Raw genomic sequence first — 25,447 nt, 5'->3', positions numbered from 1 at the left:
ATCCCCTGATACGCCATTTCTTCCCCTCCTTCCATCCCCACTCCCGTCAAAATTTCCTCACCAAACACTCCCACGCACCACGCCCCCGCTTTTAACCCTCCGTATCTTATTCGTTCCATTCGAGGGATTTACATCTTCCTACGCACTGTCGCATTAAGTTCGTCGAGGTGGAATCTGGCAGTGACGTAGGAAGACGTCACAAATGGCACTCGAACGGTTGGCGACGAAGAATTTGCGTCAGACGAATGGATGAAATACTCATATATTCAGAATTACGATTATAATGCGTGGGTATTCGGTGTTCCCTCGCGTATGGAACCGTCATAGAAAATTCTTTAGTTAATTTTTGAAAATTTTATTTTGTGTTAGACGGGATCCGTCTGCTACGAGATCAGAAGCCACATCTTTTAAGCCGCAAAGATCGCTATTTATCGAATGTCCATCACCTGCGATTCTTATGAACTACTGAACTTCATTTAAAAGTTAAAAGCTTCAGTATAAATTGCCAACAACTCTTGGAAGCCGGAGAAACACGTATTGTGAAGATGTCGTAAAAAACCCGTAGTTTTTTACGATCCGAGATTTAGGTGAAGATCCACTGCAATCCTATTTGCACTAATTAACCATTTACTACTTAACTACGCTTTTCATCACCTTAAAGTAGCATCTCATTACTAAAGATAGCGTGTTTACGCCGGTATCATGGGGTGAAGTTGGAGTTTTTTAAGAGAGTAAAAGCACATCAAAGTGAAAAGGCAAAAATGTCATTTAAAATGAACTAATATATTTATGTAGGCCCAATTTCTATCTTTTGAACCTTGGACCATGAAAATGTTTGCCACAATTCACCTGCATATCATTTTTTTCAGCGCATAATCACTGAATTTTATATAGCACCAATCAGGGTACGACATTAAGATAACTTTTTTCAATTAGGGCGACGGTGAAATAACTTATTTTGGGCTAGAGACGCAATTGATTTGGGAGACTTGGTTCTTGTAAAAGTTTTAAATAGTTAAATCCATCCATTCAAAGATACTTATTTTTCGGAATGATACGAAATATAGTGCATGTATTCGGAAGGATTGGTAGTTTGCGGGAACGTAGAAACGGATCTATTTGTAATTCGACAAAATTTACTATTGGGCAAACTTAAACGCGTACATAACTAGTAACGGAAATTTCAAAAGACTTATACAATTCAATATAAAGTCAACTCAGAAATAGGGCTACATTTCCGCAAGGCGAACGTGACAATACAGATTTTGTTGGCAAATGCGAAACATTCCAAGACGAAAATTGCCAACTTTTTTGGTGTGTCAGTTTGAATTGCTTTCTGAAAATTGAACTTTTCCCAAAAATTCAGATATTCTTGGATTGGCATTCGATTACATCATTAAATTTCTTTCTAAAGGCCTGGAAAATAGGTCACGGCGGGGGATTTAGTCAGGAAAAGGATAGATTATTCCGGGAGAACCAAGAAGTTTCTGGGTAGTCCAAGGTCTTATAGAAATTAAAAAATTTTCGGATTTCATTTCCAATAATTGTGTTCAATATAGATTGATATAATCACTGTGATGGTTCCAAAAATTCTAGTTTGTGTAAAAGTTTAATAAAATCAAAGCAATATGTAGATTTACTGAAATATTCTCGTGTTTTCCACTGGGTTAGGTCCGCCAACTCCGCCGAAGTTTCGATGAACTCATCATCAGAGCTCATCGCCTTCAAGGCAATATCGCTTCCCCACACCTACTCCCTCCCTCCAAAGAGGCAAACGGCGAAACTTTTTTTACTTCTTCTGATTTCTCGATTTCATATTCAAATGAGCATTTAGCTGCATTTAAATTGAAGTTTATGAATATAGTTGGGGAATTAATTAAAATGCTCGCAGTTAGATTAACGGGTGAAGAAACTTCCAGCCAACTTATGACTTTCGTCACAACTTACTATGTATCAATCTCTGCAGCAGTTCTGCATCACTCCTTCTTACTTCATCTAATCCCTAAAAATCCATAATTTCTCCCTCCCATCTCTTGCTTAACATTGTCATGATATTCCATACCACAATCCCTACCTAGGCGGTTCTCTTTTAAATCTTACTTTTACTCGACTGTGACTGCAACAGATAACGAACATCACAGCCTTACTGCTCCTGCTTTTGAGAATGAAACCTATCCCGCGAGCTAAGTTCCGTTGTAGTCAAGTGGCATTGCTGTTTTTTTTGGATCATAGTTGAGTAATTAAGGAACCTTCCAATTTCCATCTTTAATATCGCTTGAAAGAAGACAGTAACTTGAATACTCGCACAGCTAAATTCAGATGCCTTTAACTCTACCTCACTAATCTACTGAGCCCGCATTATTACCAATTCGTCTGGCTCTAATCCTTTGCCCCATTTGGCTTTGGCGATCCTACCGAGAGCGACTATAGTTCCAGAGGGCATCGGGACGCACAACCTCTGTCACTTCATCTAAGTTGAAATCAACGGGCAAGGAATTGAGTTACGACTTACATACTATATTTCAGTACATCGAATGCACGCATGACTTAGTTAAACACGTACTTGACTTACTGTTTCATATTTTTATGCATATATTTTTTCAATCATAGGCATTAAAAAGTTGGATAAGGTGGAAATAAACTATTTCCAAAATAAATTTAAATAACTTGAAACCGAAACGGTTATTATACTTGATTTTGGAGTATGGTATAGAGGAACGTCTGAATATATTTAAATATACTGAGCCAATTCAGCTCAGAATTTATACCAGGAGAAGTGTTTACTATCAGCTTTTACGCAAAATTTATTAAAATTGTTGGGAGCATATATTCCAATGGCAGCGACAAATGGAAAGTAACAAGAGCAGAAAAGAGATTATTGCAATGAAAAAATATTGATATAAAATTGAACGAATAGGACAAGGAAATGAAAAAAATCGAGTTCTGAGAAGACTAGAGAATGAAATAAGAAGGCTTGAAAGCATCACGAAGGAAAAGAGAGTTACGTTTGATGTAGAATGTCTTTATTTATTTACATGGTGAGCGATTACACACCAAAAATTCAATACCAAAAATTAACTTTTCCTAAATTTTTTGTTACAACATATCTGTAAAATAATTCAAATAATGTAGGTAATTAAAAATACAGGTACACGTACTACGATATCTAAGTGAGATATACTTCGGTACGCATATGAGGGTAGCTGTTAGTAAAAAGAAGGACAATAACTACGGCTAGATGATATAATAATAACATTACTAGGCTATTTAGAACGAAAAAAAGAAAACTAGTTTCCCCCTGAGACGGTCGGATACTATTAATTTGATCCAATATCGTTCGTGAGGAAAATGACATCTTAAATGTATTTCTACTGGACTTAATCTCTCTAATTTTACTGACATGGTCTCTCCAACCGTAGTACTATCGGGCCAATAATATATTCTCAACATTATTGCTAATGAAACCTTCCAATTCATGGAAGAGATTTAATCTGTAATTTAACCTTTAACACCTGAGTGATTTCTACCCCAGTTTCTCTAATAACTTAGATACGCTATTCAGCTTACGCCATCACGTTATTCAAGCCTAGCTCATCTACGCTGCAGGAGATCTAAATTGATTATCCATCCAACTTCATTAGGATACCGTATACCATCGACTTATTCTAAATGAGTCATAACTAGTGAAAGATATTTTCTTCACCGTCACGTCACATTTTTTCCAATGCACTTTTAATAAATTCTCACTGTTTGCTAGCTTGTCCACATATTCCGTCCAAGAGAGGCCGTGAGTGAGGGTAATGCCTGATTATTAAATCTAGTCTACACTTTTTATTTCAGTATTCATGATGCAGTAGGAGTTCGGGAGGCAATTGCTCTTCATTCCAAAAATTCACCACAACGCACTTTTTAAAGTTTGATTCTATTGCCACGTCTCGCACCAACGTTGTATAGCATTAAGACCATTTGCTGAAGATAGTTTATCCTTAGGTCAACGCATATATCTGTAAACCACAGCGTCGTCGGCAAATAGGCGCATCTTACTATTGACCACGGAGTTAATGTCGTTCACGCAAGGAGAAATAGGAGAGATCCGAGGAAAACTTTGTAGGAGAACAGCAGAAGTGCTTTCAGCTGCATTAAAAATAACGCCATATATATATATATATATATATATATATATATATATATATATATATATATATATATATATGGATACCCTTTGTACGTCACCATTCAACAAGTCTTTAATTCCGAACAGGTTATATTTATCTATGCCATAGGCTTCTAGCTTGGTGAGTAGTTTGCAATGAGATGCTTTGTCGAAGGTTTGTCTCCCAAACTCCAAATATCATGAACAAAAACTGCAAGTTGTGTCTGGAAGCGTCTACCCTTTCCGAAACCGTGCTGGTCTTTCGTTGATAACTCTTGAATATCGAGGTGTTTGACTATCGAGGTGTTTGACTATCGAACTAACAATTATATGTTCATGACCTTGCATGATATGGATGTGAGGAAAATAGATTTGTCATAGATCAGTTCCTCCCTGTTTCCTCTTTTAAAATAGGTGTTAAATTAGCCGTTTGCCTGTCACTAGGAATATTGTGATTATTGAATTAATCTTAAGGCTTCCGCGAAGTCTATCTGACTGACGTTCCATGCTGCGATTGCCGAGAGTCGACACTTTTTTATATCAACCCAAAGCCTCCCCCGCCACACGCCCTTGCGGCAGCTTGCGGGGTATTAAGTAGATGTAGATGAAAGCCTAAGGACCGGATCCTCGATCTCATGTACGAAGGAATACAAGTACTTGTATATGAGAGTAAGTGTACAAGTGGAGAATCCTATATCGGGCAACGAGGAAGGTCCATTAGATGCAGAATTAATGAACACAAAAGGGCCACGGAAAATACACATTTCTGACTTTCGGTAATCGCTGAACATGCGTGGTCGGAATCAGGCTACAAAATTGAGTTCGGCCAAAATAAAATTGCTGGCAAGGGAAAAAATAATCTGTTTCCTGAGGCTCACAAGAGAAACGATAGATTTCAAGAAAAATCCGGGGAATTTCAACCGTGAGAGCAGTTACACCCTGACATCGACGTGGAAAAGGGTATTTCCACCTAACCACCAAGGAACAACCAATTAGAACGCTCCGGGCTAGCCAGTGACTCCTATATATGGCGGCGAAACTGTTGTCCAACAAGTCAACCCACGCAACGGAAATTCCCGGAAGCAGAATGGACCATCTATTGTGAAATTCTTAAATATGATTTCTGAATACAATAAACGATCTCTAAGTAGGTCTCTCTAAAACCATAATGGAACAGGTAAATGGGTCGAAAGAATTAGAGATGATGTTTGGTCCTACGCTTCCTGTGTCCATGCGTTAGCACCACTCTGGCGTATTGAAAGAGAGTGAGAAGGGAAAATATCATGTTGACGCATGTAAATTTAGAGTCAAACTAATGGGGGAGTGTAGCTGGGAGGAGAATGGGTTGGAGCGGTGCAGAAAATAGGTCATCTGATTTGAGGGTACTAATCCTTGAGCACCCAGCACGGTGATTAGATAACATCGGAGATGAAGCCGGGGTCTTCGATTCAGATCCGGATCGGTAGCATTCTCGATAGTGCATATGTTTATGCGTAACGAAAAGAACTCTATGTTGGTGCTTGAGTTACACTTCGAGTTCGGGACTTCCTCGAGATAGCAAACTGAAGATCGGCCTCCACCGTAAAATTGCGTTGGCACCAATCTCAGGGCGGGCGTGAATCCAGGGGAGAGGAGGAACATTTTCCCTCCACTCCCCCCTTGCCCTCTTCCCCCCCATGTGTCAGTGTCCCTACGCCTCTTTTTTCACCCCCTCTCCTTCCTTCCCTCCCTCCCACCCCCTCGCTTCGCCCCACCATTGGCTCCTCCCCCTCTCCTCCCCCCGTGCCGTCTCCGTTTGAATCGCTTGATCGATCCGGTGGTCCCCCCTCAACAGGTTGCCGGAGTCCTCTCCACTCCTCCTACACACCCCTCCTGCGCCCTCGCTTCCTTTCCATATTCCCTTCCCATCCTTGCGCACTCCCCCCGACCGTAATCTGCCTCTCCTTTTTCCCCAATATTATATTTCCCACCTCGTCTTTCATCATCACAGCTAACAATCCGAAGATTGATTTCCCGCAGTTCTCCTCTACTTTATCTCCTCACGTGGGCTCTTCGTTATCTCTTCAATACTAAATCCTGCAATCACATCTCGCGTGTCTGTTCGGAGTATTCCATTCTTGGCCTCCCTCCGCATTTCTGCCCATCCAGTTTTCCTTCCGCTACTACCCTCAATTCGATCTTCATGGATCGGGATTGAATTCAATATGATCACTTTTTGTCCATCGAACTGGTTTTGACGAACAATTTCTTCCTTCGCTCTTCTCATGGCTTCTTCATTCATGCTAAAAGCAAGTAAATGGAAGGATAATCGACTTGGCTTGGAAACTGGGAACTCTCAAGGAAGGATTGCGTATGGTTTCAAGGGCCATAAGGTTTGGAGAGGCGTGGGACTTGACAAGATTGGAGAAAGAAATTCGAACGGAATGCGGGAGACAAAGAGACGTCGGATTAGGGTGAAGGGATGCGAGGAGGTGGGTGGGTGGAATTTGGAGACGTCTGAACAGTTGGATTTGGACAGAAAATGGCAAGCGTTTATCTACTGACAGCCTAATGGAAAGGAAAACGACGAGGGTACAAGGAAAAAGATGCTAATTATTTTGGCTGTCCAGAATCTTAGACGAAAGACACTTACTGGAAAAGTAAATGCGATGGGATACTGAGCGAATCATATCTTCCGAGATTTTATTGACTAAATCACCTCGTCTGCCAACCCAGAGGTTGCGGGTTCGATTCCCGCCTAGGTAATTTTTCCTTCACCTAGGGCATGCATGTATGTAATTGTCAAAGCGTTATATGATTGTTAAAAGCCCAAAGCAAGTGCTGTTTTCGGACTAATGCAAAAGTAAATTAATGAATAAAGCGACTTCACTCACATTTTATGGAAGCGTTGTTCAAAATGATCCTTGAATCTGTTTATATTTTGTGTTCCTTTGCTTATACATTGGGTTTTTGGGTCAATTGAGGGTAATAATTAATCACTGACGAAATATGAATGCTTCCATACCTAAAAGAAAACACCTCAACTTGTCTTTACGTACACGAAAAGGCACGGAATCAACTTAAAAAGTGCATTTATTTTATTTAACATTTGATTTAATGATAAAATAAGATTTCTGTGTTGTCATTTTTGAGTTTTCATAGTGTTTTCTTTTTACTTTTAATGAAAAAGAATCCAGGATATTCTTTGAATGACTCAATATTTTCACTACCTCGATTTCAATATTTTTTCCTACAAAACTTATAAAATTAACATATATTTCCGCCAAAAATCATGTGCTAGTAGTTATACCGTATTGGCTACCTCCAACTGGGGATTATTGAAATGAAGAAATTAACTATGTAAATTCATTAGTTACGCCAAAGACAGCAAATGTCCAACGGGTAAATTATTACGGATATCCACCTTCTGCTATACGTCCATTTACTGTCTCAATATTTCCCAATCAATTAAATGAGCATACATTTCCAATAATCTTCGGTAATACCACAATAATAGATTTAAAAAGGAAGCATATGCCTAGCGATAGTCACCTTTTAAATAGAGCACGGAGTTCCTGTGACAAAGGCTTCAACTGGAAAAACCGTTCATATCCGGGTCGGCGCATCCGTCTACATGTAATTCATGCGGTCTGCGGTATTTGATGACGGAACTTAGTTTTTTAATTTTTCATTCTGAGAATGATTTGATTCTCTATAATCCTCTCCCAGTGGTCGCGAAACTACTGCATTTCTCCAACCAGCTGCAGTCTCTGAATGGGGAAATCATACGATTGTTCATGACCGCCGTTCAATTGTTACATGAGCATGACTAGTCCATATCTAGCAAAAATAGATGCATGTTTAATTCGATACACAATTATCCGAATTGGGAACGCATCGCTGGGGAAGTGTCGATAACATTTATGGAACCATCAGTGAGTATATGGCACCGTGCAGCAGTGGTTTGGCATCAATTTTCTAAAACTGTCGGCTGCGTGTATCCGATGTGTCTTCAACCACTTTAAAATAATCGAATAGTTCAGTATCTGAAAGTTTTTAAGAATGCAGTCTTGTATCTGTTGTTGTACCTTGTACCTGTTGAAATGTATCTACTTCTTCAGTGATGTACGTATCATAGGACATATTTCACGTTCAAATGCTTCCGGTGGTAGTAATGGATACCTGGTGCTAATTTCTCAACCTTTGGAAGTCATTTTACGTACAAGCATTCTAAAACCTAGCGGGAAAAGAACCACCGTCCCAAAGTGAAGAATATTTCTTCAAAAATACTGGTACGATCCCGATTAGAGTACATCGTGGACCCATCAGAAAAGTTCTAATTAGGGAAATAGGACAAGGTAACAATTTATCTGTTAAAATGGTCAATTATTGCTGCGCTAAAAACCTGTACAACACAGGATTGCCAAATTGTTAGGGTGTATTTCCCTCCAGTAATTCACAAAATTAACCTGACAAAGACTTAAGGAATATTGGGGGATTAGAATTTACATCTACAGGGTGCAGTACTTAAATCCGGACAAATTTCAATTTGAATTTCCCGCCATATCGTAGTTCCACTGGAGGTCGCGATTGGCGTTCTTGAAAGCTGTAGGCCTCTAGTAAACAATCATAACCTCAAAATAGCCGAGATGCTACGTACAAGTGCGGAGTACAATCGAAGAGCCGCTATTATCGAAAGTGTTCGCGCTGGGCGTTGTACATCGAAATAGTTCGATTCTTCTGGTACCCCAGATCAACTGTTTATGATATTGTGGCAAAGTATAATACTTCGGAGAAGTCTGGGGAAGGTTTCGCTAACCCGGCGAGGAAATCTCATTCGAGGCAACGCGTGCTAGTCCAGATTTAAGCGCCGCACCCTGTAGTCCGAGAAAATCATATAGATTTCAAACTGCACGGGTAGGTATCCTTTATTTAAGACTCCATCATATATTGAGCATCCAGATAAAGACAAAACAGTTCCTTAATAAATATATATATTTACCCTTTTTTCTGTCATAATTTTTGATCCCAGTGAAGGCAAGTTTGAATGCCCAAAATCTTTTATGCGTAGGCCGTGCCACGTGTATTTTCCATTTACGAATACTTCTTTAAAAAAACCATAACTACCCTCAAGAATATTATTTTAATGTCTGTTAAAAAGATCCTTGGCATACATGAGTACTTGGAGGATTTGACGCATACGAGCATGCGCCTCCTATGGTAAGTAATACGATTTGAGCCATCTAACTAGACAAAAATAGGCTTCAGAATTACCGTTCTGGCAAGCCAGATATGCCAGTCAGTACTTCCACGTCCACCTACTCATATACACATAACGCTGCTATGCAACCATGCAACACTTTAGAGAGGTTCGGGTTGTACCAAGGCAGGATATTGGCAGCCAGGTGAGAACGAAGCGTTTCCGCTAGTATCACACGAAATGATCACATTCAAGATTGTTTGCGAGGCATCAAAAAACGCCTTGAATTGCACACAGGCAGCTGCCCTCTGTGGGGTACTTATTTTCTAATAACGCTAGAGGACTCACTCTCCCGTGCCCTCTAACAATCGCACTGGTCCTAATGCAGACCTTACCTTTGGCCAACGGGAACAGAATGATCGCCGTCCTGGATTTAAAAATAGAAATCGAAGTGTAGTTACAATTTTAGAGACGAGTATTTAGTGAGATTTTAGCCTCCTTCCAAACTTATTTGGAAGGAGGCTTAAAGCGGTTTATTGAATTTAAAGAACAAAAATCGGGAATATTAACCATTTAAAAATATTTGTAAAATGTATGATACATGCACGCATTTTCTGTAATTTTGACGTGTTAACCAAACCGCGCCACGTTTTATATTTGTTTTGAAGTACATGCCTAGTTTTATTAGTTGTTCCATTAGCCACAATTCAACTCGGAGAGAAATTTCACGTTTTGAACATGAATGCGTTTCACTGGGTGTAAACTTGAGGAGCGTCCATGTTAAAATTAGGAAGCATAAGATGAGGAATGGGTGGGCACAAAATAGTTGGCTGCACCGTCGATTGATAGTCACGGAATACTTTTTTAACTTTTGATTGGCCGCGCTGAGAATGGATGGATGGATGATAGACGATTCACTAAACTAAATTAATAGATATGAGAGTAGAGTAAGCAAGAGAGGAAGTAACTGCCCGATAAATTCATGGGAAAATGTGGGCGAAGAGACTCTCAAGACGAGCAATATTTGAAGGCCCAGGTAAATAAGAGCATGTACTGAGTGAGTTTATGAATGTAACGGAGGCGAAAGATGTGTACAATCACAGTATTGTATGGAAGCAATTAAAATGGGTATATTTCCTCTAATAATTTGAAATGACCCTTTTTTGAGTTTGCCTAACTTGAAAAATGGGCATCCGCGAATATAAATTAAATATTTTCCATTAAAAAACGAAATAAAATTTGGCTTCACATCTTGTTCCAGTTAGAAAGTGCATTCTCTTCACTACCTTGAATTGTCACAGCCATGGAAATTTATTTATCTCTCCAGCTCTTTGATGCATTTGACCAAGAAAATATTTTGTCCACGAAATCGTAGCCACTTCTATCATGGGTAAATGAAATTAGTGAGCAACTTGAGCCCAGTTTCAAAGTCTTAAATTGTACAGGTATCGTAGAATGTCAGCGCTGTGCACATAAACGCCGAGTAATATTTTCATTATTGACTTCACGTGAGCAACAGGTATTTTCAACTTTCGTCAGAAGTAATAGGGGTTAAAGAGACGTCGAAATATAACAGCTTGAAGCCATTTTAAATTTGAATGATTTGGAAAAAGATACAGAGGGAAATGCACTCTCGACTTGAAAAAAGTTGGTCAAGGCGAATGATTTTTACATCCTGAAATTGTTGCATTTTATTTTAATTAAAAAAGAATGATGCCATCACCTAACATTTATCCAAGAGTAAAGATAATAATCTTTTTTGTGTTTATTCGTTCATTTTTCACCAAGTAACTTCGTCGTTTTCGCATACTTTTTTAGCGCTTTTTCATTAAATACTTTTTCTATTTCCACTACAATTCCTAATAAATATTGCATTTCTGATGAAAAACTACGCAATACATACCCCAATCAATGTGTCAATGTTTTATAATAATCATCTGAATAAAATATTCGAACGCGGAAGCTTAATGGTGGGAGAAAATTCATTTTTTCTCCATTCTTTTGCCGAAAAGTACTTGTTAGAGCTGGCACCTCTCGAACTATAAAAATGAAACAAATATTTTTTCCTAAGAATTGTTGTCCTGATTTTCCTTGACTTTTTGGAGGCCAACGCTGAGTATCGTGTGCGGTTTCTAATATAGAGCAGCAACTTTGCAGGCTCTTGATTCAGATCGATCCCTTCGACGGCTTACCGCAGGGAAGGGAGTGCTCCTCTGAAGAGGGTCCCGCGAGCATGGAGTTGAGTTTTTGGAGAGAGGGCGGGGGATGAACGACGAGTGGAGGCGCAGTGGGGGAGGGGTGGGGTGAGAACCAGGAGCGGTGGTGGGAGTAATTGGGTTTGTCGGTTGGATGGGAGAGTGCTTGTTTTTATTTCTCGAGGAGGTTGTCGGTGGTGACGTCAATATTCCACCCTCGACTGAAATTATGTTCCCTTCACTTTGTACATGAGGTCCCCCCCCCCCGAGAAGATTATGGGTTCCGGTTGTCAAGAAGCAATAAATCTGGATGTTCAGGAGTGGTAAAAAATGATAAATATTATTATAATTGTAATATTAACCATTATTTTCATTTCATATATATATATATATATATATATATATATATATATATATATATATATATATATATATATATATAATTATAATATTTGGACGGCGCAATAGAACACAAAAATAAAATAGATAACACGTTAAAGGACCCTCGGATTTCAAAAAGTATAAGCTTTCGGCCTTCTCTGAGGCCTTTTACAGATCGGACTGTGTGTGTGTATATATATATATATATATATATATATATATATATATATATATATATATATATATATATATATATATATATACACACACACACACACACACATAATACACAAATGCTGGATGACGGAAATAAATGGAGGAAAATGGAACCAGCGTATTGAGCCGTTATCAGGAGATTAAAACTGGAAAAAATAAGCTCCCAGGTGGAAAATAACACTCTATCGGCTGAAACCAGCCACTGGGATTCTCTTGAACCGATATGGCGTGTCCAGAACAGCCGAATAAACAGTTTCCTTTATTGCATATCATCAAATTTTGGCGCACGAGTGATGAATTGGAAAAAAAATCGTCGTCGATTTAATGGAAAATCATGCCATTTCAAACTTTTCTTCCTCGACATTTCCCAATTGAAGTTGAAGCAGAAAACAACCCCTCTGCTCGAGGTGGGAAAAGGGGCGTAATGGGACGTACACGCACACGTAGTAAAATATCTAGCTCACATGGCATGGGCTAGGAGGTGCTAAACGACCTGTAGTATACTCCAGTAAACTTGTAGTTTCAAATCAGTGCGCTCATTTGGTAACCTTGAGTTATCTTCAAATGATTTCTTAATGTGGCGCAATAAATACCTCTCTTTTGTGCCCCGAACTTAAATGATTTTAAGTGAGGTACGCTGCTAAATTGTAATATGACTGTGCCAAGTAGAAGTGCTCCAATACTTTTTACTTCGTTCTTTCTTGAGAACTCTTCATACACTGACCAAATAATTTAACGGAATTGACTGAATTCAAATTGTGAAGCACTTAATCGTGAGTTCCCGAGTACCTCAGTGCGTTGAACATTGACACACTAATTTAGTTGATGGTCTCGTTCTTAAAGAGCAGAATTTACTTTTGTCAAGTTGGATTTCAATAAATCTTGAACGTAACATTTGTTAATTGAGTAGTATTTTTAAAATCACGTGCATAGTTCCCGCGGGAAAAATTCGATCTTTTGGTAACATCTGGATGAAGACGCATGACAGAATCCGGATGATCGAAGATTTGGGTCAGTATTAGAGTCGATACTTCAAATATATGCCAGGTTCCCTTCTCAATATTGCAATAGAAACATTTCCGTAATTTCACGGCACTTCTCGTAGAGAAAATATTTTGAAAATACTCTGACAAGACGGGCACCTAGTCTCTCCAGTCTTCATCCGTTCAAGTCCTAGTCCTCGATTCCACGGTAGTTATGGTTCACTTGTAAAAGCCTATCAGAATTTAGCTTTGGAAATCAAGATGAAGATTGAGGCCGTCTTCATTATTCGAGCTTCTAAAACCTACTGCCAAGTAACCTACTGATAAGTAACCTGCTGCAAGTAACGGGTTTTGCATACCTTAACGGTTGCTTCAAATTGTAATCCCAAATTCCCAATATTTAAGGTTTAATGGTTTAATGTTCCACTTCCACAGTAAGAGTTCATATTTGTGTTTTGATAGTTGAACGCCCTCCAACTAACCCCTACCACCCTCCGGATCAAAAGAGTGCTTCGAGGGAATGGCAGCAGCATTCGCCAAAGAGGAGGCGGGCACCTGGTCGAGCTGCCACGCGGCCGTTGCCCATTGATTTTTTTCCGCTCCACATGCCCACGTCATCCGTCCATATGTTACCGACATACCCTTGATGTTGCGGCGACTGAGATTCGTTGCCGTGCTCTCATGACTCAATGAATCCAGCGGCCCTCTTCGCCCCATGGGCATGCACCAGCGGCCCCGTTGGGCTTATCGTTTCGAAGTTCCACCCTTCCCTTCCCCGTGGTTGAATGGAGTCAGAGCGGGAAGAGACACTCCTCGCACACCCCCCCCCCTCAACACGGTACCTTCACCTTCTCCTCCTCATCAAACACTCCCCGCTCGCTATGATCATCATTCCAGTTTCCTCCTCAATTCACTTTCCGCGTTCGGTCGGATCGCCGCCGTCTCCGCCCCTTGCCCCACCTCCTTTTCCTCCTCTCTCACCACCCCCTACTCCCCCATCACACCCCTTAGTTCCCTTTCCGCCGCCTCTCCCCCCATCTGCCGTCCGCCCTGCGGCCCCTCGCCCCCAAACTCCCCTCCCCTTCCGCCTCCCTACTCCCTGGCACCCTGGAGAAATCGATCGCCCAGATATATAGTCGGTCCCCTCACTCACCACTCTCGGGGAGTTGTTCACTTCGGCTGGAGCCGAATGAAGGACGATAAGTTTTCCGGCGGCGTCTTCCTCCCCCTCCCGCCCGCGAATCCTTTTCCCCGTGTCCCGCGTCAGTGCGTGCTTGGTTTCAGTTCGTCTCACTCGGTTCTGGCGGAAGGGGGGCTGGGGGAGGAGGAGGATATGCTGGCGATGTGGAAGGGGGGGGCGTGACTCGGGGCATTGGCGTACGTGAGACCCACGTCGTCACCACGCCGCCTCGCGAGGGCCACGTGACCGGCGATTTCGCACGGCAGGATTAGATTCAATCGCGATTGCCTGACGTATCTCGACAGCCCCGGGGAGGAAATCGCGTGGGACGGCCCTACAGTGCTGTGATTTTTGGCATCTCGCTATTTGGACTGCTGTTGACTGTCAAAGATTCTCGTTGACTGAAAAAGGCATTCAACTGACTGAACTCTGAACAACGGACTGAAGACTCTCTTTGATTGAAAAAGGCATTCAACCTGCGTCATGGGAGGCACGCACATCGGTGCCTCCAAAAAGACAACATATGATTGGCGAATTTTCCACCCGATCGCAGGGAATGAGAAAAAAGAATCATCTATGCCTTTGCATTGCCATGGGTTGTACGTTAATCATAGCGATACGAAGGTATCCGCTAGACATGTTTAGTATCATCATAAGGAATTGATGTGTTTAATATTCTTCGCGGAAACTCGCGTAAAAGTGACGGATGTTCATTGAAGTAATAAGGTAACCAAAAATCCCTCCGCTTTTATATGACCCCAGGCGATCGTTTTCACCTTAATGGTGCACCATCTGGAAACTATTAAAAGCTTACAGTCAACATATAGGGAAGCGAGAGTCGGGGTGGAATGGCTTTTCTGAGGGCGAACCGAAGGAGAAGGGTGTTGCGTGGGGGTATTTGGGAAGTGGGCGTGCCAATGGAATACTATACGTGGGCGTGAAATGTAAGGAGTGCACTAGAGGAGAGGAATGCCCACGGGAGGGACCGACCATGTGCGGCTGAAGTGAAGAGTGGGGAGACCCAGAGTTTGGGAGATGTGCATCACTATGCTGATGGAGGGGTCCAAGCGGAAGGGTCTTACAATGAGATGAGGTTGTTGAGGGTAATTAAATATCAAATATTATCCTGCGAATTGGACAATCGTTTCTATCCCACTCCCCCTAGATTACTTCGCACCTTTTGTACACGATGAAGAATTCACTCCTATCCTACCTTCCACCACCCCTTTTGTCCTCCTGCGTGGTGGCCTCGGCCAAGAGCGGGGTCATTAGCTAGGTCCCACCCACCTTACGGGTTTTCGATTTCCCAAAAAAAGACCCCAGTAGCTTAGTGAGACCTTAGTGAACTGAAACCGGTTGTTGAGTTTCTTAATTAAATTTAACAAAATTTATACGGATTTAAATTCAGTACGCAACGAACAAATATTATCCTTCCAGTTAAAAATATAATAATTCGTTTTTCACATAAAATGTTAAAAAATAAACGAAAAAACCAATCTCGTCCATAAAGTAACATTAGAGAAGTAAATGAGTAGTTAATTTTGTTATGACGATTTTTCGTTTTCGCGCACTATTACAAGGCATTTTTTAAGTAACCTGAGATATAGTGTAGTGAATAGTGTACTCTTCTACTACCAGGCTTGAAAAAAACACCTTAAATCAAAGTACTGATATGCGTATTATGAATTTTTACGGCCGGAATATATTTTTAAAGAGAAGAAAGAAAATAACTGCACTTTTCAGTGAACTAAAAATTTGCTCCCAAATTCTGTTTATTATAAAGAATGTTTTACGTAGGTGTTTCAAGGAGTGCAGTGTGTTTTTTACATTAAATGCTACAATTCAAATGGGTATAACATCACTGAGATTTATTTATAATCTATATATACGAGACATCGTAAAACTGACGGGACTCAATACGTCACATGTATACATTGAAAATGTGGCATGATTCAAATATTTTAAAATTCTTCCAGCTGTGAATTTTGGAGACATGTGCGAGAATCAATATCTCTAAATTAGCTAATGTCAAATTTACTTTAGCAAATTTCTTTAAAACTCAATTTTATCAGTGTCTCCATTCATTTCGTATGATTCACTTTTTGCTTCGTCAACAAACGATGGGAGATTAATTTAAGCATGGTAAAATCAACCCTTTCCAAACATTCCTCTGGTCTTAAGCGATCAATGCGCAACTTCTGGGAATTCGCGATCGATAAAAAATGCGGGAGTACCTCACTTGAATTCGGGTTAGCGTAAACCGAGTCTCTACAGCGCAGGGTAGTGAGGGCATCAGGTTCATTCTAGTTTTATGAATGAACTTTTTATCCTGGTTCTCCATTACGGAAAGTTTGACAAAAATATAATAAAATGTAGTGAGATTGTTTTCCCATTGTTCAACAACTGGATGATTAGTAAATTAAAGAGCGTTTGCAATTGCAAGTCTAGATAATTGTATAACCACGAGTCAAAGCCCGAAAGCTTGAAAAATTCTTTCGCTATTCGCATTTGTATGACTCTCGTAATTCAATACCTACAGCACCTGCTTTTGTTGTACTTTATATTACATACGCTGTGCTTTTTCCTCTTGACTGGACGCAGTAATGCAGTATGAAGCCAACACTACAAATAAATTACGGGGCTTGGATTCTCTTAAACAAATCCCTGCAACACAAATCCTTTCTAGGATTCTCACTTGGTATTTGTTACGCATGTATCAACTAGGAAAACACGTTATCAATTAGAGTTGGTTAAATTTATACGGAAAAATAATTTATTCCGTCATATTTTTCAATCCAAAATCTCAAAATTGACAAATTAGTGGCCAGTTCTATACAGAATAACTGAATTCAATCAAACTGTTGTTTTATTTTACTGATGGAAGCAGCGAATCTTGACAGAGCTAATCGTTGCCGTTGCACAATCATCCTGAAGTTATTGCTGAAGAAAGAAAATCATATTTTTCGATCAAAAGTTTGATATATTAACCTCTTTCGGCAGAAAACCATACTTTGTTCAAATTGAAGATTTTATTATTGCATTAAAACCCTCAACTATTACCAATTCTGTTTTTATAGCTATTATTTTAAATCGTCATATTTGATTGCTTGATGCGAATTATTGGAATTAGTTGCTCATTGTGAAAATATTCCAAGTATTTTCTTATCACCTTTTCACTACAACTGTTGTCTTAATGCAATGACAAGGGCTGTTTCCTTTGCGACCATTTTATTTGGCCGTCCGAACTTTGAGTGAGGGAAGGAGGGGCTGACGTAAGGGAAATTCTCCATTAACTGACCAAACAACCCCTTCCGATGCCACTCTCCAGCACGCTATGGCAACGAAGTCCTCGTTTCTGCTTTTCATATTCTGTTTGCTTTTCCCCTGGGCCGCTTTATACCTCTCTGCACTTAGTCGATAACGTCACAGACGAGTTTTTCTCGCGATGTTCTCGTAACACTTGCCTTAAAATTTCTTATCTCTTTGAACAGAATGTCTCTGATGTTCCTAGAACCAATAATTTACTCTTCCGTCTGTTTTTGTGATGCATTCCCTCTCAATACTTCATCGAGTAGCCGTTGTGGGTAGCAATGAATTACATTTCGCTCCGTTTACCTACTACGTGATTCCTCACAAAAACTGACCACTCCAGTTATAAAAAAATTATACGGGGAGCGAGGTCTATTAATTACCTCCAGGACATGAGGACTCTTAAGATAATTTTTACCTAGGATACGATATGAGGATTGGTTCTGGATATCGAAATTTCTCTTTTGATTCAATAATAAAATCATGTAAAAATATTTCGCGTCGTTATCGTTGAATTTCAAAGATTTTCATTCGCTTGAGGGTTATTTGAAACGGTGTTGTGGGGCATCCAAATTATTACGGCTCAGAAATGTTACGGCAACGGAAATAAAAACCTTCCTTGCTAAAAATCCTTCAAAGAAAGCAATCCAGCAATAAAATTTAAAATTATTTTGGTGATTTCTAATTTGAGCCTAAGTCACTTAATCTATCGATAATTAATGAAAAGTAAGCATGATGTAAAATAGAGCTGTTAACCGGGAAACCAATATATTGACAGCCATAGTTAAAGATTTTGCCATATTCGCCATTTTTCACGTGAATAAGAAAAGAAAAAAGCGTGTCGTATTGGCTTCCTAGATTTGAACACTATTAAGATTTTTTTCAGCACCCTGAGAAAATAAATATACGTCGAAAAAGTTAAAGTGAGTATGGAAATGAGCCATAGTTCACAAACTTTGTTGAAAGAAATTGCTTCTTAGAACACAGCCTTTTAAAAGAGTGAAATCCTTTCTATTAGTGCTGGTTTTAAAACTGTCAATCCAATCCTCGAGATACCTTTTGGCTATTGAGGATTGTCAACTGCATGGATATTTTTGCTCGTTCCTAAATTTTCTTTGGCATATCGTCTTTGCATGAAACGCTAAATATGGAGATTCTTCATGAGAGTTATGGGCGGTCGAATATGGAAAGGCTTAATAATTTTAAGGTTTTTGATATGTTATTATGGCCATCGAAGAACTCTTATTTAGGTCTGCAGTACATTTTAGTATATATTATGAAAAATTATGATAAATTATCAATAAAATGTTTTCATTGTATTCCAAAAATATCACGTATTCCATCTAAGGGTTATTTTTATGTTCATTGGAATTCTCATAGAGTAAACAATATCGAGACATGGCGTCCCTCTAAAAAAACTCTGAAAATCTTGGACACGGTCACCGTAAACACAAACGGAGATCAACGGTTCATTGTGGTGTACAATATCCACGTCAATGGATGTAAACTGTAATGGCAATACTTTCATTGTATCCTGAATACAGCATTTAATACTTAATGACAGATGTCAACGACCGATTCCCAAGTAAATGAGGGACTCGTCAGAGTCATGTCTCACCCACGTGATCGGAAATGGCGTCTCATGCCGAAATGGAAATAACGCCCCCATCCATCCCATCCATCTGGTCAAAATATTAGGATAGGGAATCATACAATCAACTGCACGAAATGATTTCTCATTATTTTTTACTTAAAGTTCACGCAGTTAGTGGGTCTTTACTGTCACGGGTTGGTGAATGTTTCTTCCCGGTATGCCCCATGGGGAATCAATCAGCGACGATGGATAGTTCAATTCTCTCGGCTTAAATATCTGATTGTAAACATTTTTTTTAATTGAAAAAAGTATTTTTTTAAATTAAACAGCAAATTATCTGTAGATTAACTGTTTGATCTAATCACGACATCAATCTTTGGAGTCTTAAGATATATTCCAACCGATCAAATATTGAAAATTGCTTCAAATATATCCGTTTGCACATGCAATAAAAGTACTTTATAATTATAGTTTACCCGTAGTTAAGTAGTTGTAAATTATCAGGTAGTCGATTTCTTACAAGTATGATTTAAAATCAGGCTTTCCAAATACATCCAAATGTTAGCACATCTAAAATGGATTTCCTGCTGGTCAGTTTTCTATTCTTCAGACAATAATTACTCAAATATATATCTTGACATTTCATGTATTAAAATAATAATGAAAAACTGTTTCTATTTTGTTAATTTCACAGTGCCTTATTAAATTTTTAAAGAATAATTTATTGAATATTTACGAAAAACAATAACTTTTCGTGTACTTAAAGAGTTCATTGCGACACATTACGGGCTTCTATGAGTCTTATAAAATATTTCCAATCTTCACGATACAATAAATGGCATTTTGGAGAAATCACTTTTATCAGGCTTGATACAATACTTTGAAAGCTCTTTGCTTTATAAAATTAAGGTTTATTGATAGATTACCCAGTCTACTATCAATTGAGGTGACTGAGTTATGAAATCTGCTTTTGTAAAATAGTCTATCCACAATGGAAATGATGATTCTCGAGACATGGATATTAAAATAGTGTCACAACCTGTTATCTTCCCAGTAAAAAAATTGTCGTAAAAGTTTTTTAATACGCAATTAGAACTGACTGAATTATCGCCATCGGTATCAGGTTTGAAGATGAAGGGATACTTCTTCGTGCGTGAGAGTTATACTGTGAATATATATATATATATATATATATATATATATATATATATATATATATATATATATATAATATTTACCATCACTACAACTAGACGAGTCTTGGGCTGACTGCAAGGCTTACGGTAGACTAGGTTTGTCTCATAATTGCTATAAGTTTTTATATTGAATATTTAACAACTAGCCGAAATTATTGCATCTTTCATTATTTACCTTTCTTAAAAAAGGCTTGAGAGTGTTGTTGTCTATGACAGAGCAACTTTTCCATGTGGAATTCGAGATCATTGATTTGGAACCCATAAATACGAGTATGATCACATTTATGTGCCGAAGCAACTGAGTAAGATGGCCAAGAGGATTGAAGCGGTCCAATTGCTGGCTATAAATACCAATTTTTATCATAGCATGTCGAATGTGATATTAGAAGCTCTCCTAAAAAAATAATTATTATGGAAATAAGGAAAGGAAAATGGGACAACTCTTTTGATGACAACAATAAAGAGCAGGCAGTGATGTTTAACGAATTATTTTTGTGAAAAAGGAGCATTTTAATGACCGCCGGTCACAACTACCTAAAATCGGTTTAGAGTTTGGAGCCCAGATTTTGTAAGGAATGAATCCTGCCTAGATTTTAATCAGTGATATTTGCTGATTTGATCTATTGAATGAATCACTTTATCGGTATTATTTTCCCACAGAGGGCCCCCCGCCTTCTGTGGTATCCTATGTCGTTGGTCAATAAGTAATCGGGTGGTCCCTTAGCTAAGTGTCCCTCGTTCTCTGTTTCCTGATTCGTTACAGCTCTGTGAATATAATTTCCATTTGACGTAAAAAATAACTATATTGGTTAGAAATTGATTATTAACGTAAAATTTTCATTTTGATAATGCATTGTAAGACACGAGAACTACATAAGTGTCGAACGCTGGTGGTAACCTGAGTATAAATCACAATTTTTTAAAATTAATAATTTAATTCGAATAATCACACGATAAAACCAGAAGTTATTGACAGAAATAACTAATGCCGTGAATGTACGTCTGTGAGTGTATTCTAGAAGAAAAAGAAAATTCACTTAAAATTTAACCAAACAATAAACTACGAACTATTTGTACGTACTTTCTAAAATTATTCTGTTTTGGGACAATTAATATCTTTCAATAAATGCAGAATTACAATGCAACAATTTTAGAACTATAAAAATCATTCGGCCAGACCGGGTTCGAATCCCGGTCAAAGGGGAATGATTTTTACACTCTGAAATTGTTGCATTGCAGCGCCCATTTAGCGGATGACTGCGTTAAAAGTTAATGTCGTGGCATCTCCCGCAGTTTTTTGGATAATGCAGAATTATGAAAACACGTCAAATAGTAAAAGTCTTAGAAATTCACGTATTTTTTTAGAAATACAGGTATACTTGCGTAAATTTTAAAAATTAGTCGGCTTCATATCAACATCAGGTTAGGAGACTTTAATTAGTGATTTTTAAAATTTTTGAAGAAAATAATTCAGCCTTAGGTCCCATAAGAATTTATTTTAACATTAAGAAATATTAAATCTGTCATAAGATAATCGGGGGCTTTCATGTTATTCATTTCCTCCCTCTTGGGGTCGCGTCGGACAGCCTAGAAGCCACTGCGCTGAAGGGATTTCAGGATGGACTGAAATGGACAATGCGGGTGTCAGGAGGAAGCGGGTGGTAATTCATCTCTCAGCTTTCTCTACATTCAGGCACCCTGTAATCTGTAATCAGGACATTACATTGGTCCTGGCCCCGGGGAAATTTTCATTTTTAAACTGCTGAATAGTATACAGAGTCGACGCAGAAGAAACTTCAGATTTTTGGTTAAATCCGTAGGGGGAGGTAAGATCTTCTGGTCCATTGAGTGATTCTAATCTAATGATAATTACCTGAATAATTCAAGGCATATTTCTTTGCTGTTTTGTTTAATCAGCGCGAAGAGCGCAAACAGAAGACGGGCTGGAAATATGAACACTTGTATAGTAATTAGACGGGCTGCCACAGCGTCCCATATGGATCATAATTAAGGTCGTAGTGTTTAACATTTTTGCGCAGTTTTCTTCATGCGTAGCAGTGAATATGCTCATTCTAAGAAGAGGTAAAAGGGAGCATGATGTACGAGCTGCTTAGAATATGGGATGGGTTCACGCCTACTCCAAAACAAAGAAACTTGTTGATTAAGTTTCACACATGAATAATAAAAAAATATTAAGTGCTTAGCTAAATTATGTTAATGAACCAAGCTATTAAATGGATAAACTAGGGCCCAGTTCAAAACATAAATAAATTACTTGAAAGAAACTGTGATATAAATACTTGTCGGTTTATCAAAAAAATAGATGCAAGAAAACATTTACGGTTGATGAGAAGAAATAGATAGGCTCTCATACTTCATTCAATAAGTTTCGAGTGGAAATAGTTCTAAAAAATAACTAGGGGAGGAGACGGAATACTGTATAATCATCAGTGCTCAATCGTTTTTACAGTCAACCCTAGGCTACAGGTTTTTCTTTACTCATTCCCGATTATGGAGAGAGGCAAGTGATCGAAGCCATATGCTTCATCGTGATTCTCATCGCTTTTCACAGGATGAAAGCTAGCTTTGACCAGGATTATACGCCTTCTTTGTGAAACAGAATTCTTGTCCTCAATGTGATACTCTGACATATGTATTTAAATATTCTGTGACATTGGTACCATTAAGGATATACATATATAAGGACTCTGTTGAACTACACTTGTCACCGTTGGGAGTCTTTACCATTGCATACAACTTATTTCACGACACGCAACACGATTTGACGCTTGATACCCGGATTCCTTCGGTATTTGACTCGCAATCGCAAGTCGCCAGGGTCACGATCGTGCGAAAGAGTGCGTTCTTCCCGCACCGACCAGGGGCAACAGGCGTTTCTCACATCCGCTCTGAGGGCGTAATCCGTGTGCGTGAGTGTTTGTGCCCCCATAAATGTGGGTTAAAGGCGGGAAGGGGGGGACGGTAAACAAGGAGGAGGGAGGATTCGGGGCGTTGGTGGGGGGAGGGAAGTGTGGAGACGGGGAGGTGTGGGAGAGGTTGTGGAAGGGCGGAGAAGGGGGCGGAGCCGGAGGGGAGGGGGGGCGAAGAGGGAATGGGCCAACCTGATCGATCTCGAGTCAGCAACCTACCTGCCTTTGGCAGAGCGCGCGCGGGGATATAGAAAACCCTCTCTTCCAACGCTCCCCTCACTCAACGAGGCCGAGAAAAGGAAGGTGAGGAGGGTGGGTGATCGACACTCATTACAGAGAAAGCATGTTGGTAGGATGCAGAGAAGGATGCTGAACAGATTGATGGTACGACAGCACTAAAAGGCCTTTGATTCGACCATCCTCTTACCTCCCAGCTATGGGTCTCCTCTGAGAGAGATGAGAAGGGGGGCGAGGGTAAGGGCGAAACCGTTCGAAACCGCGAGGGGGGTGGACGCCGTGGTAGGGAAGGCACTCACCCCCCCCCCTCCGCACACAACCGATGAAAAGACACAAGGCACACCAACCTGATGCTCGGCCGCACACGCTGTCTTCCTCCTCTGTTGACGGCGACAACACAGCTGCTACCGTTAGGTATTGGGAGGACCTGTTGTTACCACCTCTTGTGGCAGGAAGACCAGAAAAGGACAGCGTCGGTGGACGGAAGTGGGGGAAGGGCACTTTCGGGGTCCCGGCACTCTCCAACCTTTCCTCTTCCCTCCTCGTAGAATCAGGAGCAATCCCGTATTGAAGGGTCCTTTCAAACGAAAACAATTATTCTCTCCAGTTCTTTCGGGTACTGGTGGGTGGATTTTTTCCCGCCTCCGTTACCTTCATGTGCGAGCCTCTGGCGCGCTCGCGATGATCAGTAGCTTCGCACGGGGACACTCTGGGATCAGCATTGTCATTCGACTCCCTACCACCTCTCTTCCCCTCGAATGAAAGAAAGTGGGGCTAAGTCCGTCCTTCCTTGTGTTGAGGGAAGTCTGTGAGTCACTCGGCCCTGTCACTTCCCTTCCAGTGACTGAATGGCGATTCCTCCCGTGTTTCCCAGTCAGCTTCTTCCTTCCGGTGCGTGATTCGATCGAACCCCCACGCACACGTCACGGTGGGTGTTGCGCGTCCGGTTCGACCCGACCTTCCTTTCTCTCTGTCCAACCTTCTCTTTCCTCCTCCAACGTCTTTCTTCTCTCAGTCCTCTTCTGTCTTCCTTGCGTCTTTCGGCCCGCGTCGAACGCCTGTCAGTGCTCTTCTGAAGTCGCTACGCTCACCGCCGATCGACTCTCCGCCTTCCGCGCACCCTTCCCTCTCCACACACCCAAACCAGCCCGCTCTTCCACCCTCCCGCAGTCCCGCGAATGGACTCGCTCCCTTCCGACGGATGGACCAATGGGAGAGCCGAGGGCGGCTGGATGCAGCGGGACGGAAGGATGCGGGAGGGAGGGTTTTCGCGGGAACGGGAAAGGGTGTGCTTCGTGCCGCGCCGCCGATCGCCTCGCCATCTCTCCGCAAGCCCTGGAATCTTCTCAGGGTCGGGACAGGGATATCTTTCTCCGCCTTGCTATTTATTTTCTGTAGAGAACTGCTTATTTTGATTTTAAAGCATTCCGCTCTCGCTCAAAAGGATGGAATGCCATGGTAGATAGAACGCGTGGAATTAATAGATATTGGAGTTAAATATAAGTGCAATTTTATGTATTAAAAATTTATATAACTCGATTTTTTGGATTAAATATTATGCAGATCTAAATGCATAAACCCTCACCATTATTTAATTATTTGGTAAGTCTACTTAAGAGGTGATTAAATTTGAAATATAATTTTTAATGAAAAGAATTAGGCTAACGTTACAACTACCTTTCTATATGGGGAGCCTTATGGTTATGATAGGGTATACCTTTACTCTATTTTGAAGAAGAGTGCCTATCCTAACTTTTTTTATCCCTCAATACGAGGCAATTCATGTCATGAGAAAGTGCCTGGCACTGAAAGTACTGATTAAACCTTGTTTATAAATTAATGGTGCAGCCAAAGGAAGGGAATTTCAAAATGCAAATACTTCTTCTCAATGGCT

At 40.1% G+C, this 25,447-nt stretch overlaps 1 protein-coding gene across 1 annotated transcript in view; it reads right to left on the bottom strand.

Moving 5' to 3' along the window:
- The window catches only part of gprs (speckle type BTB/POZ protein), a 56,282-nt gene extending 31,639 nt beyond the window's left edge, over positions 1-24,643 (bottom strand). Inside the window, exons 1-2 of the mRNA XM_071598240.1 lie at positions 24,205-24,643; positions 23,901-24,130 (exon numbers count right to left, since the gene is read on the bottom strand). The gene's annotated coding sequence lies outside the window, so the exon portion shown is untranslated. The remainder of the gene's footprint in view (positions 1-23,900; positions 24,131-24,204) is intronic.
- Between the last annotated feature and the right edge of the window lie 804 nt (positions 24,644-25,447).

Source organism: Hetaerina americana, unplaced genomic scaffold, assembly GCF_022747635.1.
Source record: "Hetaerina americana unplaced genomic scaffold, ioHetAmer1.1.p SCAF_91, whole genome shotgun sequence".
Lineage (NCBI taxonomy): Eukaryota > Metazoa > Arthropoda > Insecta > Odonata > Calopterygidae > Hetaerina > Hetaerina americana.
The sequence above is the reverse complement of the archived record's forward strand: the minus strand, read 5'-3'. Positions and strand labels throughout refer to the sequence as shown.